Source organism: Dermacentor albipictus, chromosome 1 (genome assembly GCF_038994185.2).
Source record: "Dermacentor albipictus isolate Rhodes 1998 colony chromosome 1, USDA_Dalb.pri_finalv2, whole genome shotgun sequence".
NCBI lineage: Eukaryota > Metazoa > Arthropoda > Arachnida > Ixodida > Ixodidae > Dermacentor > Dermacentor albipictus.
The window spans coordinates 423291451-423304477 of NC_091821.1; the positions used below are offsets into that span (position 1 = coordinate 423291451).

General features: G+C 44.4%; 1 protein-coding gene and 1 long non-coding RNA gene across 4 annotated transcripts in view; both read right to left on the reverse strand.

Annotated features, from left to right (window-relative positions):
- Positions 1–13027, reverse strand: part of LOC135896994 (uncharacterized) — a 171480-nt gene that overhangs the window by 37239 nt on the left and 121214 nt on the right. The gene's annotated exons all lie outside the window — the stretch shown is intronic.
- On the reverse strand, positions 1720–11116 carry LOC135896989 (uncharacterized). The gene is made up of 3 exons (XR_010562864.2): positions 10736–11116; positions 9117–9253; positions 1720–3998 (listed from the first exon to the last, which is right to left on the reverse strand). It is a non-coding gene; the product is annotated as an uncharacterized lncRNA (long non-coding RNA).

The following is a 13027-nucleotide window of genomic DNA, read 5'->3' on the forward strand; positions in this document are numbered from 1 at the left end:
AAGGGCACCGGAAGACGCGCAAATAGTCCTCGCGTCCTTCCGAGCGCGGTTGGAGTCGCTGTGCACCCATGACACCCCTTCTTTTGTATCTACGACCAAAATATAATAATAATAACGACTGAGCCCGTCCTATTGCGTAAGGAAACGTTAACCTGTAGGATTTAATCGCCGTGATCAGTTTAGACTAATAGATATATATTCGTTCACAGCCCCTTGTTCATTTTATGGGCGGGAAGAAGTTGGAGGGAGCGCTTGCCCCCCCCCCCCCCCCTTTTTAATTTTGCGAGCTCAAGGCCGCTATACGTTAGTTCGGCGTTCACGTATCGGAGTACTAACTCGCATTTCTCGCCCGCTTTAGCACAGGAAAAGTTATTAAAACTTGCTAAGCTGAGTCAAAGGTTACTTCAGTGTGCACTGTCGTCCTTGTTTGCCAATACAAAAGTAACTATAGACCACCAGAGCGGAAGCTGTCGAAATCTATGCGACGCTGCGGTGGGCTGGCGCGGGAACTGCAAGTGTTCCCGAGGCATGCGATCACGGTTACTTTGCTTCCACTAAGACACGCACTACAAGGGGCCGCTGTAATGCCCCACATACGAAGTATCTTTTCGCCAGCCCTTTTTATAGCGCGAAGACAGCGCCAGTGGGAGGAAAACTCGCACACGCGAGTCGTATAGTCGAACTCCATTTCGTGTTTGTGAGGACATACAGCAACAGCCCGCATACGTGGCGACCGTCAACGTCGCGAAGTCACGCACGTCGCTGGCAAACCCAATTGAGCAGACGCGGGCAACGCAGTGTGCGGCAGTATAATAGTACAGCGAATCTCTTCTCCGGACTCCCGAGAGAGCGCAGACGTCCCGACCAAGTTATTCGCGCACGCCATAACCCGACTATACGGGCCTAGTATACGGTTATCGCGCGACGGTGGGGGGGTGAAGCGGGAGGAGAATGGGGTGGCTCCCGGGACCCGAACAGGTCTGACCAGTGTGGGACCCCCCTCCCACCCGGGGGACACTACATACTGCGCTCACGAGCGAGGTAGAGTGGAGGGAAGGTCCGGGGCTTCGGACCGAACAGGGTCCCGCTTGCCAAACGCGTGCGGCACTGTATAGGCGGCCACCTCCTATATATGTGCTCGCATGCCTGTACGGCAGCAAGCAGACAGACGCAAATGGAGGAGGCGGCGGGATTGAGCGAAGGCGTGAGGAGAGGCCGACGTGAGTCATCGCTTCCTTTCCTCCGCCTGCTTCGGTACGCTCGTCTTATATCCCTCTTTTTTCGTCTGCTTCTTCTCCTTCTGCTTTTTTTGTTTAAACCACGGCCAGAGCGTCATCTCCTTTTTCGGTCGCGCGCGTGCGCGAACGCGCCTATCTATGCGTATATCGCAGACAAGCGCGCCTTATATATATACCTATATATATATATACATCTCAGTGCGGCGGGCGACGTACGCCCATGCAGTAAAAAAAAAAAAGCTCGCGGTGGCTGGAGCGACCGGTTGCATCCTTCCTCAAAGCCAACGGGGTGAAGGGGAAAGGGTGGCATATAGTGCAGTCGAACGCAGCAGTAGGGGCAGCAACGACTCCATGGGCGTCGCGCAATATCCTTCAATCCAAACCTTCCTCCTCCCCCTCCCACCCCATCCTTCTAGGGTCAAGAAGTCCACGTCCCTCTGCGTGCGTCTGATAGCTGCAGCCTTTCTACACTCTAAAAATTTTAACACCCTTAAGGGTGTAAATGACTTGTCCCATGGGTGACACCCTTTTTGGGTGTATTGCTACACCTCAAGCAAAGGGTGCAAATTAACACCCTACAAGAGAAGGGGTGTTAATATGACGTCACCTCGCCTATGGGTGTAAAGCTAACAACACCCTTTCTATATGGGGTGTAACAGAGACACCACCCTTTCAATATGGGTGTAGCATGGACAACACGCTTCCAAAGGGTGTTATCCCTGCAAGTATTTCAGCGTTCACTACAGCCATGTAGTTAATGGGCAGACTAGCTGTTGTGAATGCTGCCTAGCCTTAGCTATGGTACTACCTTGTTCAGTATGAGCCAGAATCTGTGAGGCGTCGTCATATTGCGCTTCTGGTCCGTCATGTGGTAGCATAACGTGCGACCCTTTCAGGCAAACAATTGAAGGTTTCACCATTGCAGCAAGGCACACAGGCCATGCTTTTCGTAATCTTCCTCTGCAGTGATAGTACACTGCCGGTCGGATGCAGAGCGCAATAACAATGCGCGCTGCACTAAGGACACAGGATCTCCCGCACCTTGGTGCACCAGTACTTATAACCCCGTGGAAACAGCACACAGCCAAAAGCATAGTTACATGCATTTCAGAAATAATTAAAAACCTCCACTTTTGGTCAAACATTTTCGCAACACCAGCTCGACCAGGAGGGAAAGACACCACAGCTCGTTGTTGTAGCTCATATTGAATGCAATAGAGCACAAGCAATGCATGGATTGGCGACGGTAACAAGTACAGTACTACAGAAGCATATGTTTGCCTGTCAAACAGTTTTTTGCCGTTTTAAGCACACATTTTACACCTCTATTCATCAATGTTGTCATTTATCGCCACGGGATGCTTCTACTACTACTTTGACACATGACTTAAAGGTAGCACTCAAAGCCAAAGAACAAAGTGCTTCCATGTCGAATCATGTTTCAGCATTTACGAACAAAACAGCATGTGTAGCTGTCCTTGCTGTTCAATATATAAGCATGCACTATTTCCTGAAATATGTGTATGCTCCATTTACTGAAAGATACCTGCTTATACCCAATAACTTAGTTTATTTTTCACCATGTGCTTGCATTGAATATTGCAAAGGCATTGTAAGTTAAGCTACCAGAACAACAATCAGCTAGTCTAAGGTTACCTAATTGAACATCATTGTAAAATTTGTGACGAAATGTTAGAAGTACTTATTTCATTCAAGAGAAATGGTTACATAATAATGTTTGCACATTTTAAAAGTAAAAAGGAAGATGAGTAAAACCATACCAATACAAAGACATAAGCACCGAATAATGGCACAGGCTTGCTCAATTAAATTTTAAGCAGAACAGTTTTTTTAAATAACCTCACTACTAAATATCACGTTTTCATTCGAAAAGCACTGCATCTTATTATAAAGCACAAAAATAACCGGTCACATAAGTAAGAACAAGTCTGAGTGTGTCTTTAACACAGGGATAAAAAGTTGGGCGAGTTGGTACAGTAACATGATCTTGGATTGTAGCGCGAAGTGGCATGGACACAGACTAGAAGCAGACAGGATGAGCGCTAACTCTCAACTAAATTTTTGCAAGCTAGTCTCTTATCAAGTATACCTGTAGGCATTGCGACCATTGTGCTCCCAAGATGCATGAGGCATTAGTCATTGCAGAGTTGTAAGGACATGACAATCCTAGGATAATTATGTTCTTGAGGCTTTTTTTCCCCACTTTCCATATTTTGAAACGTGTATACTTTAGTCATGAATACAAAAATGCTACAACTGGCGTGTGATAAGTTTTGCATCTTATTTCCTAGCAGCTCATTGAAACAAGCCACGATGACAAATTTAAATGCTGTTACCTCATCAGACATTCAAATTTCTTAAACACAAACAAAACCAGATAGGCATTAGAGTGAGCATCACTTAAATACATTACACTGGTTTAAAGTTATTGTGCCACTTTGTGCCAGGTAAAAACGTTAGAAACATCAAAAATGTTAAGATTCTACGGCCAACCGTGAAAACTAAATAAAAAAATCATTAAGCTTTCTTAAACGGGTACAGGAGCTTTACAACTAGCCGTCTTGGTGATGGACACGCAGATAGATGGGCAGCCATTCCACTGAGACGAGAATGTTGAGGGCTTCGCATGGAAGTCTGTGAGACACTGCAGAGTAGTTCTTGGTCCACACGAAGGAGGTTGCTTGCATACACGTCTGGGCCACCATACTGAATGCATGGTGTTACCGGAACTTTTTCCCCCTGCATTGTGGTAAAAAAGCATGGTTAAGTTTATACGATATTTAATATGCAAAAAAAGAGGTGAGACATGCAGACAGGACACGAGAGTAGAGAAGTGAACACGAACGCGAAAAACATGAAAAATTTCATTAAATCGTTTTATTAGATAAAATTTTTATACTATGTGTCATTCATTATGAGGGTTCATAACCGCAACACATTTAATATAGAAGCAGGTAGAATTATCAGCTTGGTCAGTTTGTACAAGCTCGTTTGAGGCAAGAAATCGAGTTTCACAAACACAACCTCAACATTCTTGATTGAAAAAGGAACACTTCACATGACATGCAGTCCTGTGAGTGGAAATTGCACAGTTCAAGAAAAACAAGTTAAAACTCACAGACCGATCCTGAAAAAGGAATAAGCACCTGCTACTGCAAAACGCGAATTGATAGGTTTTAGTAGCACAAGGGCATCTTTGGCCAATTAGCGCCAAGCCTATACTGCAAAAAATAAACTTAGTGCATCTTTACAAAGCAAATATATAAAGATGACTAATGCCTCTCTGCACTACAGTTGCTTTGCTCTAGCGTGAAGTCATTTTAATGCATGCACACGTACATACACATGCTACACCCAAGTGTAACAGCTGCAGAATTAAAACTGGGCATCAACAAAGTCGCAACATTTAACCATTGATCCCAAGCTGTACTAGTGACTGGAGGTAGTACCAATATCGCCAATGACGAGTTGCACTCTTTCTGCCCGATGTTATGCTGCTCGTATTGCCAAAGATGAGTTACAGTCGGCATTGAGGGAAAGCTGCCCTCAAGAGCAGCTCTTATTTTTGTGTTATTTCTAACCAGAGACCAATGAAGTAATATATTTTTAGAATGAGAATGACGCCGAAAAATTGAGTACGTAAAAAATTTGGTGTATTTTTCCGGAATTAACTTGGGGGTTAACGGCTAAAGCGGCAATCCAGACACTAGAACAAGTTTTGACATGTTTGTTACCAGTGAATGCTAGAAAATATGTTGGCTTTCTGTAGTTTTGTCCAACAATGCAAAAGGAATTCTTAATAACTGATGAAATAAATGGAAAAGTATCATGAAGTATATTTCGTGAATGTAACGCAGAATCACTCAACTTCTGTTACTATATAATCTCCACTAGATTAACCTGCACTTTCTGAACTAGTTCAGGAGGTGCTGAATTTCACTCCTCATTCCACCAGTTCAACGTGGCAGCACCTGCACGTTGTGATTCGTTTTACTTAGTGCAGGCTTTGTACAGGGCGAGTTCACAGCATTCCCTGCACTTGGCCGAAAGGTAGTGCATGTTTACGCAGCAGGTGTGGTGCCGCTTCTGCACGAGTGAGGCGCAGAAATCAGTTTCATACAATAATTACTAGAGGGAACTCTGACGTTAGTGTCCACAGGAGATCAAACAAGAACGGCTGTAGCAGCATGGAAATTATGGGAAGTACATGGATTTGCCTAAACTTCATCTGTTTGGCTTCAAACGGCTTTGTGACTTTGTAAACTAGTCATTCTCAACAATATACCGTGTAATAAATAAATAAACATGAAAATCGTCCGACGACAGGATTCAGACACAGGAACTCTAGAACAGAAGTCTGATATTGAAACCATTAAGCCACGGAGGCATGTAACGACAAGCGAGTGCAACGCCCTGATGAATTTATCGCGGGCATACCAGTGCCTTGAGACGCTTGGCGCCCTTCGATTTGGCTACCTGGACAAGCTCAATCGTTGCAATTAATAGCAATTGTGCGTGTTGACGCCGTCTTCTGCACTTCGAAGAGTATAGACTGCGCTGAAATTTACGACAATGAGATTTATATAGCGTATAATATACGAAGCCACAAGAACGTCTGAATTCACAAGCACGATTATCCGACAAATCCATGTGCTTCCCATCATTCCCATGGTGGTACGACTGCAGCGCCAGAGTTCCCTCTAGTAATTACTGTAAGAAACTCTATGGCAGAAATAACCGAAGTGCCTCGCATTTTGTTCTGGAGTAATAAACTACGTTTTGCTGGTCCCATAAATCTTACTGGTCATTAATTCCAAGTTTTAGTGCAGTCACATGTCTAGTAACCAATTGTGGTATTTTGCATAAACATTGCAAAGCCAACTGTGGTGAATGTTCACCCTGGTAAATTGTTTATGATGGAGTAGCATAGACTACTGAAGCAATCTCTGGAAGGCAAGTCAAGTAATTTTCTTATTAGCAGCCTCTAAACAGCATTCGAGCTTATGACACATGCACCTCAGATATGCAAATATTTCCTTGACTCAGCAAGAAGCGATGCTTCATGTTCCACGAGGCTACCTCTATCAAAGCAGTATTGGTGCTCTCTAAAAACAATGCCAATGCATATTATCCAAATATTTTTCAGGGGCAACAGTTATGCCTGAAATCATGCTAGATTAGTTTTTCTAAACACATGCTCAGACCATGTTAGAAGTGCTTCTTAAAATCCTCCTATTTATTAGACTAGTCATATATCTGTACACAAAGGCTACTAATTAGGTCCCATGCTATATCATCTTAACAAAAACTTCACTTAGTATTACACATGCTATGATAAGATTTGAGACCACATTGAGATACTGAACAAGGTGAATTCATTATTTTTAAAATGAAGCTCCTGTTCTTCCAAAGGAGAAGAAAGGATACTGAGGGTCAAAATTTTTCTGAATCACAGCTGGAAGATGCCAGGGAAGGCACGTGGAAACTTATTTGTAATTTTCTATTTAAATGTAGAAATGATAAAGGGAAATGAAAATGGTAAAAAAAAACAACCAGGCATGGGGGGAGAACGAACCTACAGCCTTTGCATTAGGCATGCGATGCACTAACCACTGTGCCACCGAGGCAGCATTCAACCGTCCACAATGGCCCCTAAGATTGTCGACGCTCGAACACGGCAGTAGTACCACAGTGGTTAGTATATCACATGTGTAATGTGAAGGTTATGGGTCCATTCTCCACCCACAGGTGGATATCTTTTAATCCACTTTCACTTACCCAGAATTTATCATTTCTATACTTCATATAAAAAAACTTAACACATGTTCCTGTATGCTTTCCTTGGCCTCATTATCTGCTGGCTTCTTCCAGTTCTGTTACTTCCAACACTTATACATATTCTAATCTGGTAAGTAAACAGTTCTGCATGATGCTGCAATACAATATAAACATTATTGCATGGCAGTGTTATGTAGAATGCCTTACATTGCCCAGGCAAGGTGTATTTATGTCAATCTGAAAAAAAAAAACCATTTTCCACTCTAGCCAGAAATGCTGTGTACTGCTGTGTGCAACAGGGTTTAACGAAAACAACTTGTTCAGAAATAAAGCCACCAAACAACGAGGAAACATGAAAACTAGATGAAAATTTGTGCAGTTGCATGTTAAAAATTTAGCACAGCAACAGATAAAGACATAATGAAGGAAGCGCGAGGATGGTTTATTTTGGACACACGAGGCAATATACTTGAAAGATGCATATGAGCTTACACGTGGAGAAATATTGTTTATGTAGTAGCTAAACTACGAACAGGCCTAGAACACACTGATACAAGGTGTCGAGCATGTCAATCTTATCATGCCCTTAAGTCACAGAAACATGGCTGTTTCTCATGATTCGCTACACATGGCTGGCTTACACAACTTAGCCACTTCTATATATGCCTTGTAATTACCAGGTGGTCTGTATAACACATGCAAGCTTTAAATATGTACAACTGCAACGTAGCTGGACAGCACCAAGGTAATGTCGTTTGCCATCGTTTTGAGGAAGTGAAACCAATTCTTGCATTTTTCGTAATTAGGTAATTAGTTAACAACGATTACTTAACTGCTCAAATATTATATTCAAAGCAAAAGTGTCAGTGCGAAAATTGTAGAGCACCCTGAAAAATTCCCAATCCAGCTTTCTACTGCTCAATAGGTGCAACAAATGTTTCTTTCAAGCTTGAAAGAAGCCAGTGAACACATGCAAGTGCCGTGCAACTAACCGCTCGTGCACCTGAACACCATTTGGCTCCTCCTTTCATGCTTGAAAAAAAACTTTTTGAAAAGAATATTTTAGAAATTGATTAATTATTGACTATGTTTTAGGCAAAATGCATGAAATAGTGTGACTGCCACCTCCATTTTCGGCGACATGAATTGACTCCATTTTCATGTCCAAATCCAGCTATACATGGTGCGTGTTTTGAGCTGGTTCTGTAATTTAGGCTGGTTTTGACTAATTGAAGCTTCGCACTTTAATAATGGAGTCAGGTTAAAAAGAAATTGGTACATAAACAGTCGCTGTCAGTACTCCATACTCCTTTAACTTAGTGCAAAGTGCTTGTGAGCCAAGAAGTTGGTAGTTCTAAGCAGTATTTCTCATTTTGACCTAGTGTTATAGCCCACTTACTATGATGCCATGCTGCTCAGTCATGCTGGTCCCAGCTTCAATCTAGGCCATGACAGCTGCCCTCCAATGAGGGTAAAATGCAATAACGCTTATGCACTTATATTCAGGTGTACATTAAAGAAGGCCAGGTTCCCAAAACTTCAGGGTGTGACTTTGGTATGTAAAAGCCCATAATTTAATTTTAATATCTAAAGGTGCTTTATTAGGAGCAGGGGCATCATTTTGAGCTTTTACTGCACTGCCATGGCACCAAGAAGCTCTAAGTAAATAAAACAATTTCATAGACAATGTACATATCTTGCAAACATTTACAAACACTTCTCTGCATGCACCTCTGTTGCTGTTATATTTAGATCCGTATGCCAAGGCGGGTTATGATGTTAGAACTTGTTTCAAACTTGTTTTTTTACCGCTTTAAAGTTGTTGGTTACCTTGCATCTCATTGTGTGTCGAACGCACATTTCAGTGCATCAATTTCTTCAGAAAGTGAACTCCTCTTTATTTATTTGTGCATGCAAAAAGGGTTCAGAAGAACTGCTTTCTGAAGGTCCGTATAAGAACAAAAAACAATTCTATGTAGGCTGCACAAAGAGAAAGGATTGGTTTGTAAATATGTTATTTAGTTCTTAAAAAAAGAGGCAGCTGTCAGTATTCTGTTCCAAAGTAAAAATTGGCCCTACCTGGCTCTGCTTCAGTTTCCGATGTTGATGGTCCATTCGGGGGCACTCAACTGATAGGCTGCACTTTGGCGATGTCGGGTGTGCTGTCACCAGGCCCAAGGTCGATCGACAGCCTCACCAAAAGTCGAGTCCAAACGCTATAAAAGAAATATCTCATCATTTTGCTATCAGTTTTGTCATCTTGCGTGTTTCACACACGGCCGTCAGTGGAATATTTCGTCACTTGGATACTGAAAGAAATTCAAGCATTTTCTGGCAGCCAAGCTGATGATGATGATGTGTGGTGTTTTATGGCGCAAGGGCCACGTTTGGCCAAAGAGGGCCATGACAAGTGGTAATGTTGACGATGTATTATGGAAGATGTAACTTGGCTGTAAACTGGCCTAAAAATTGTCGCTGTAAAGTGCGTAAAATCTACGTGCTATAAAATTATGGCGATGACTAATGACAAATAGTATGAACATTAAAATCCATCGTGGAAGAATGATGCAAAATAGAAAATATATAGGATGGTAAAATTACTTGGAGCACTGCTGCCTCGCCAGAGCCCTTGAAACACAGGGCCTAGAGGCATGTGCTATACGAAAGAGCTATCACAGCAGCATCCTCTGAAGAGAGGACGGCAGCCAAGCTGAATACACAGTAAATGGAGAACATTAAAGAGCAAATGCAGTTGTCACATTAGATTGATCAAGTACAGCAGAAATGGAAAATAAATCAGTGATACTCTGTTGGCTTTGAATGCAAGAAACGTAAAAACAGGAACTTGCAGCCACGCCACATTGAATTTCCCGCGTTTGCTACACCTCACAAGTTTGGCATCGTCCGGTACTCGGGGATAGTAACCGCTTAAAATCAAGATGAACGAGCGTCGGCATAAATTAACAGGATACTTAACCAGGCAATATTGGCGCATAAAACAACTCACGTAGCGAAGCTACTGTCAATTACCCGATGACGCATCTGCGGGCGAATTCAAAAAGGAAAGAGTTTCACTTGTTTCACGCATACTAAGCTAAGACAGAATTCGAGTTTCTTACTAAACTATACTGGATATTTACGCTCCGAATAAAACGCTGGAAATTTTGTTACGTCACATTGCATACGTATGAAAGTGAGGAAATTGCTTTTGTTGTATTCTGCCCAGACGGCATGCAGCAGCTACCTCTCATGCAACAAAAGCATGAAAGTGGTACTCGTGACACCGAAAACAAGCATATACAGCGCCAACGTTACGCCCCTTGGAGTTGGAACTAAGCACGATAAAGCCAGTTAGTTTTCTAGCTTTCATAACGCCATGAACACGACCAAACATCGAGCGAAACAACTCTCTGCTCTCGAAAATTATTACCGCTTCCATTCATATACTTATCGCTGCCACAAGCAAAAGTCAATGGGCTAGCTGTCCACAAGCCGCAGATTAGACTGACAGCAACATATTACGGTAACGTAAAACAATTTTCACGCTAACTTAGCAGCCGCGGTGTGCTCTAAATGCCAAAGTTCTCGTTTGCCGCTCGAAATTCACACCATGATGACGGGCACTGCATCTTTCACATGAAATATTGCACGCTTTGTGCCGGAGCTCAATAGGAGGGCGAAACGCATTTGCACGTAACCTGAAATCCGCATGCCGGAAACCCGTTGACGCTTCCGAGAACAGGGCGCACAGCCATACACCCGTACGGCGGCTTGACTTGGACGTGAGGCACTTCTACCAAACATTTCACATGCGACATGCTTCACACCGATTGCGCGAACACCAAAAAATGACGCAGGCCGCATTGCGACGCCGAGCAGACGTGCATCCACCGATGAGCTGCGTGCGCGGATTGCAGAGAACAAAGCCATACAAAACGTTAGGCGCGAGAAGATGGCGGCTCTCGTTGCGAAGACGAAGCGAACGAAGCAATGACGCGCGAATGAATGTTGCCAACTGTTGGTTCCGCGTTATGCCGGCGGTGGTGGCTTTAGTGGCGTGTGTTGCGGCTGTCTAATTTTTTATTTCTTTTTCCCAAACAGTATAATTAATATCAGTTATTTGTTTGAGTTTTTAACTGTGTCATTTGGCATTATCTTTGTCTTTTTATGCTATTAAGCGGCCAATTAGGGCCTCCCAGGTTCGCGCGCGCCAGCTGCGCGCGCAAATCTCAGAGGCCATAAGACAACTCGTTAGGAGATGCCGTTCTTGTCGTTAACGTTTCATCATCGTTTCTTCAACTGAGATAGGTAGTGTCCCTTTTCCCGGGGTTGGGAGGGGGCGATCAAGACGGCATCGCTCCGCGGGGCGCCGAGGAGTGGGTTGGTGTTGGTTCTTATCGCGAAATTCGCGAACCCTGCGATTTTTTTTTATAACGTAAGCATTTCTATACTTCTCCAACAAGAAAAAACATCCGTCCGTCAGTCCGTACCACACGATACGTTTCAAAATAGAACCCGCAACAGCGAGTGAATTCACCTTCGTGCTAGCTCTCGCTTCAACGCGACCGAAGCGGCGAGAACACTGCGCTCACGAAGCTCTCAGCTCATGCCGCACTATGCGCTTTTCGCAAGAACACTTTCAAGATAGGTGTACGCGCGTCTGTTTTCAAAGCGAAGTAAACGGTGCGAACACAGCGCGGGAAGGTTTCAGCAGTGGGCACACTCTGTCCACAATGCAGTTCGCTTTCAAGATACGGTTCGCGCGGCCGTGCCACAAGCAGCCGCCGCCGGAGAACGGTTGATAATGGTTCGACGGGGATGAGGAGGGCTAAAGAGCGATAACAGCTCAAAACGAACGGAACGTCACCAGCGCGCCTGGCCCCGCCACCTGCAGTACTTTGCTTGCGCCGCCGACCAGAGCAGCTCGTGTCGCCGCAGCGCTGTCGCTTATACTTGTCGGCTCAAGTCTCATAACATTGATAACGACATGGACTGCGTGTAGATGAGGAAGAGTCACAATGCTTACGCACACTTAGACAAACCGAGAGGAGTTCCGGTGTGATTTTTTTTTTTTACCGGAAATGTACAGTCAGCGGTGGGACCCAGAGTTGACAATGCCTGTAAGAGGGGTGCCAAGCTTTTTTTTTTGTGAGAGTCTTGCCCAGCTCCCAAAGATCTGCTCAAGCTAAGACTTGCTGATGGCTGTATGGGTTTTTTTTATTGTCGCATGCCCTCGAACCGCCACAGATCCTACAGTGTAATGGCATTAGAGCAGTATTCACGTGCAAAGGGAAATGCAGCCGGTAATTGGGCTGCCTAAGGTTTGCGGCCCGGCGGCAGCTGCCCTCCCGTCCCCCGTTTCCGTTGACAAGTTACAGGGAGGGGTCTAGAGCAATCTTACACCCTCTCCCGACAGTGGCGTAACCAGAAAATTTTTTCGTGTGAGGGGGGGGGGGTCCCAATTGGCCGTGGAGGGGGAAGGAGCGGGGCCAATGCCATAGCAGCAAAAATTTTACTGTTAGTGAGCGTTACAAGTGCCCGGCGTGCCCCACTTGGCTACGCCGCTACTAGCCCCCCTCCCTCCCCCCCGCGCAATCGACGCAAATCGAGCTATCAGAACGTGCATGACACGCATGCATGACATAACATGAATGACATGCCGCGAAGCTAGCATGGATGTCGTTACGTCATCATCATCATCAGCTTATTCTGATGTCCATCGCAGGACGAAAGCTTCTCCAGCGATCTCCAATACCCCTGTCTTGTGCTAACTGGTTCCACGTGTCTTCAAGTTTCCCAATTCCATCACGTCCACATTATTCTCTGCCGTCCTCGACTGTGCTTCCCTTCCCTTAGCACCCATTCTGCAACTCCAATAGACCAGCAGTTCTCTCCCTTACGCATTGCAATGTCTGCCCAGCACGACTTCTTCCTCATAATGTCAACCAGAATATCAGCTATCCCCGTTCGCTCTCTAATCCACATCGCTG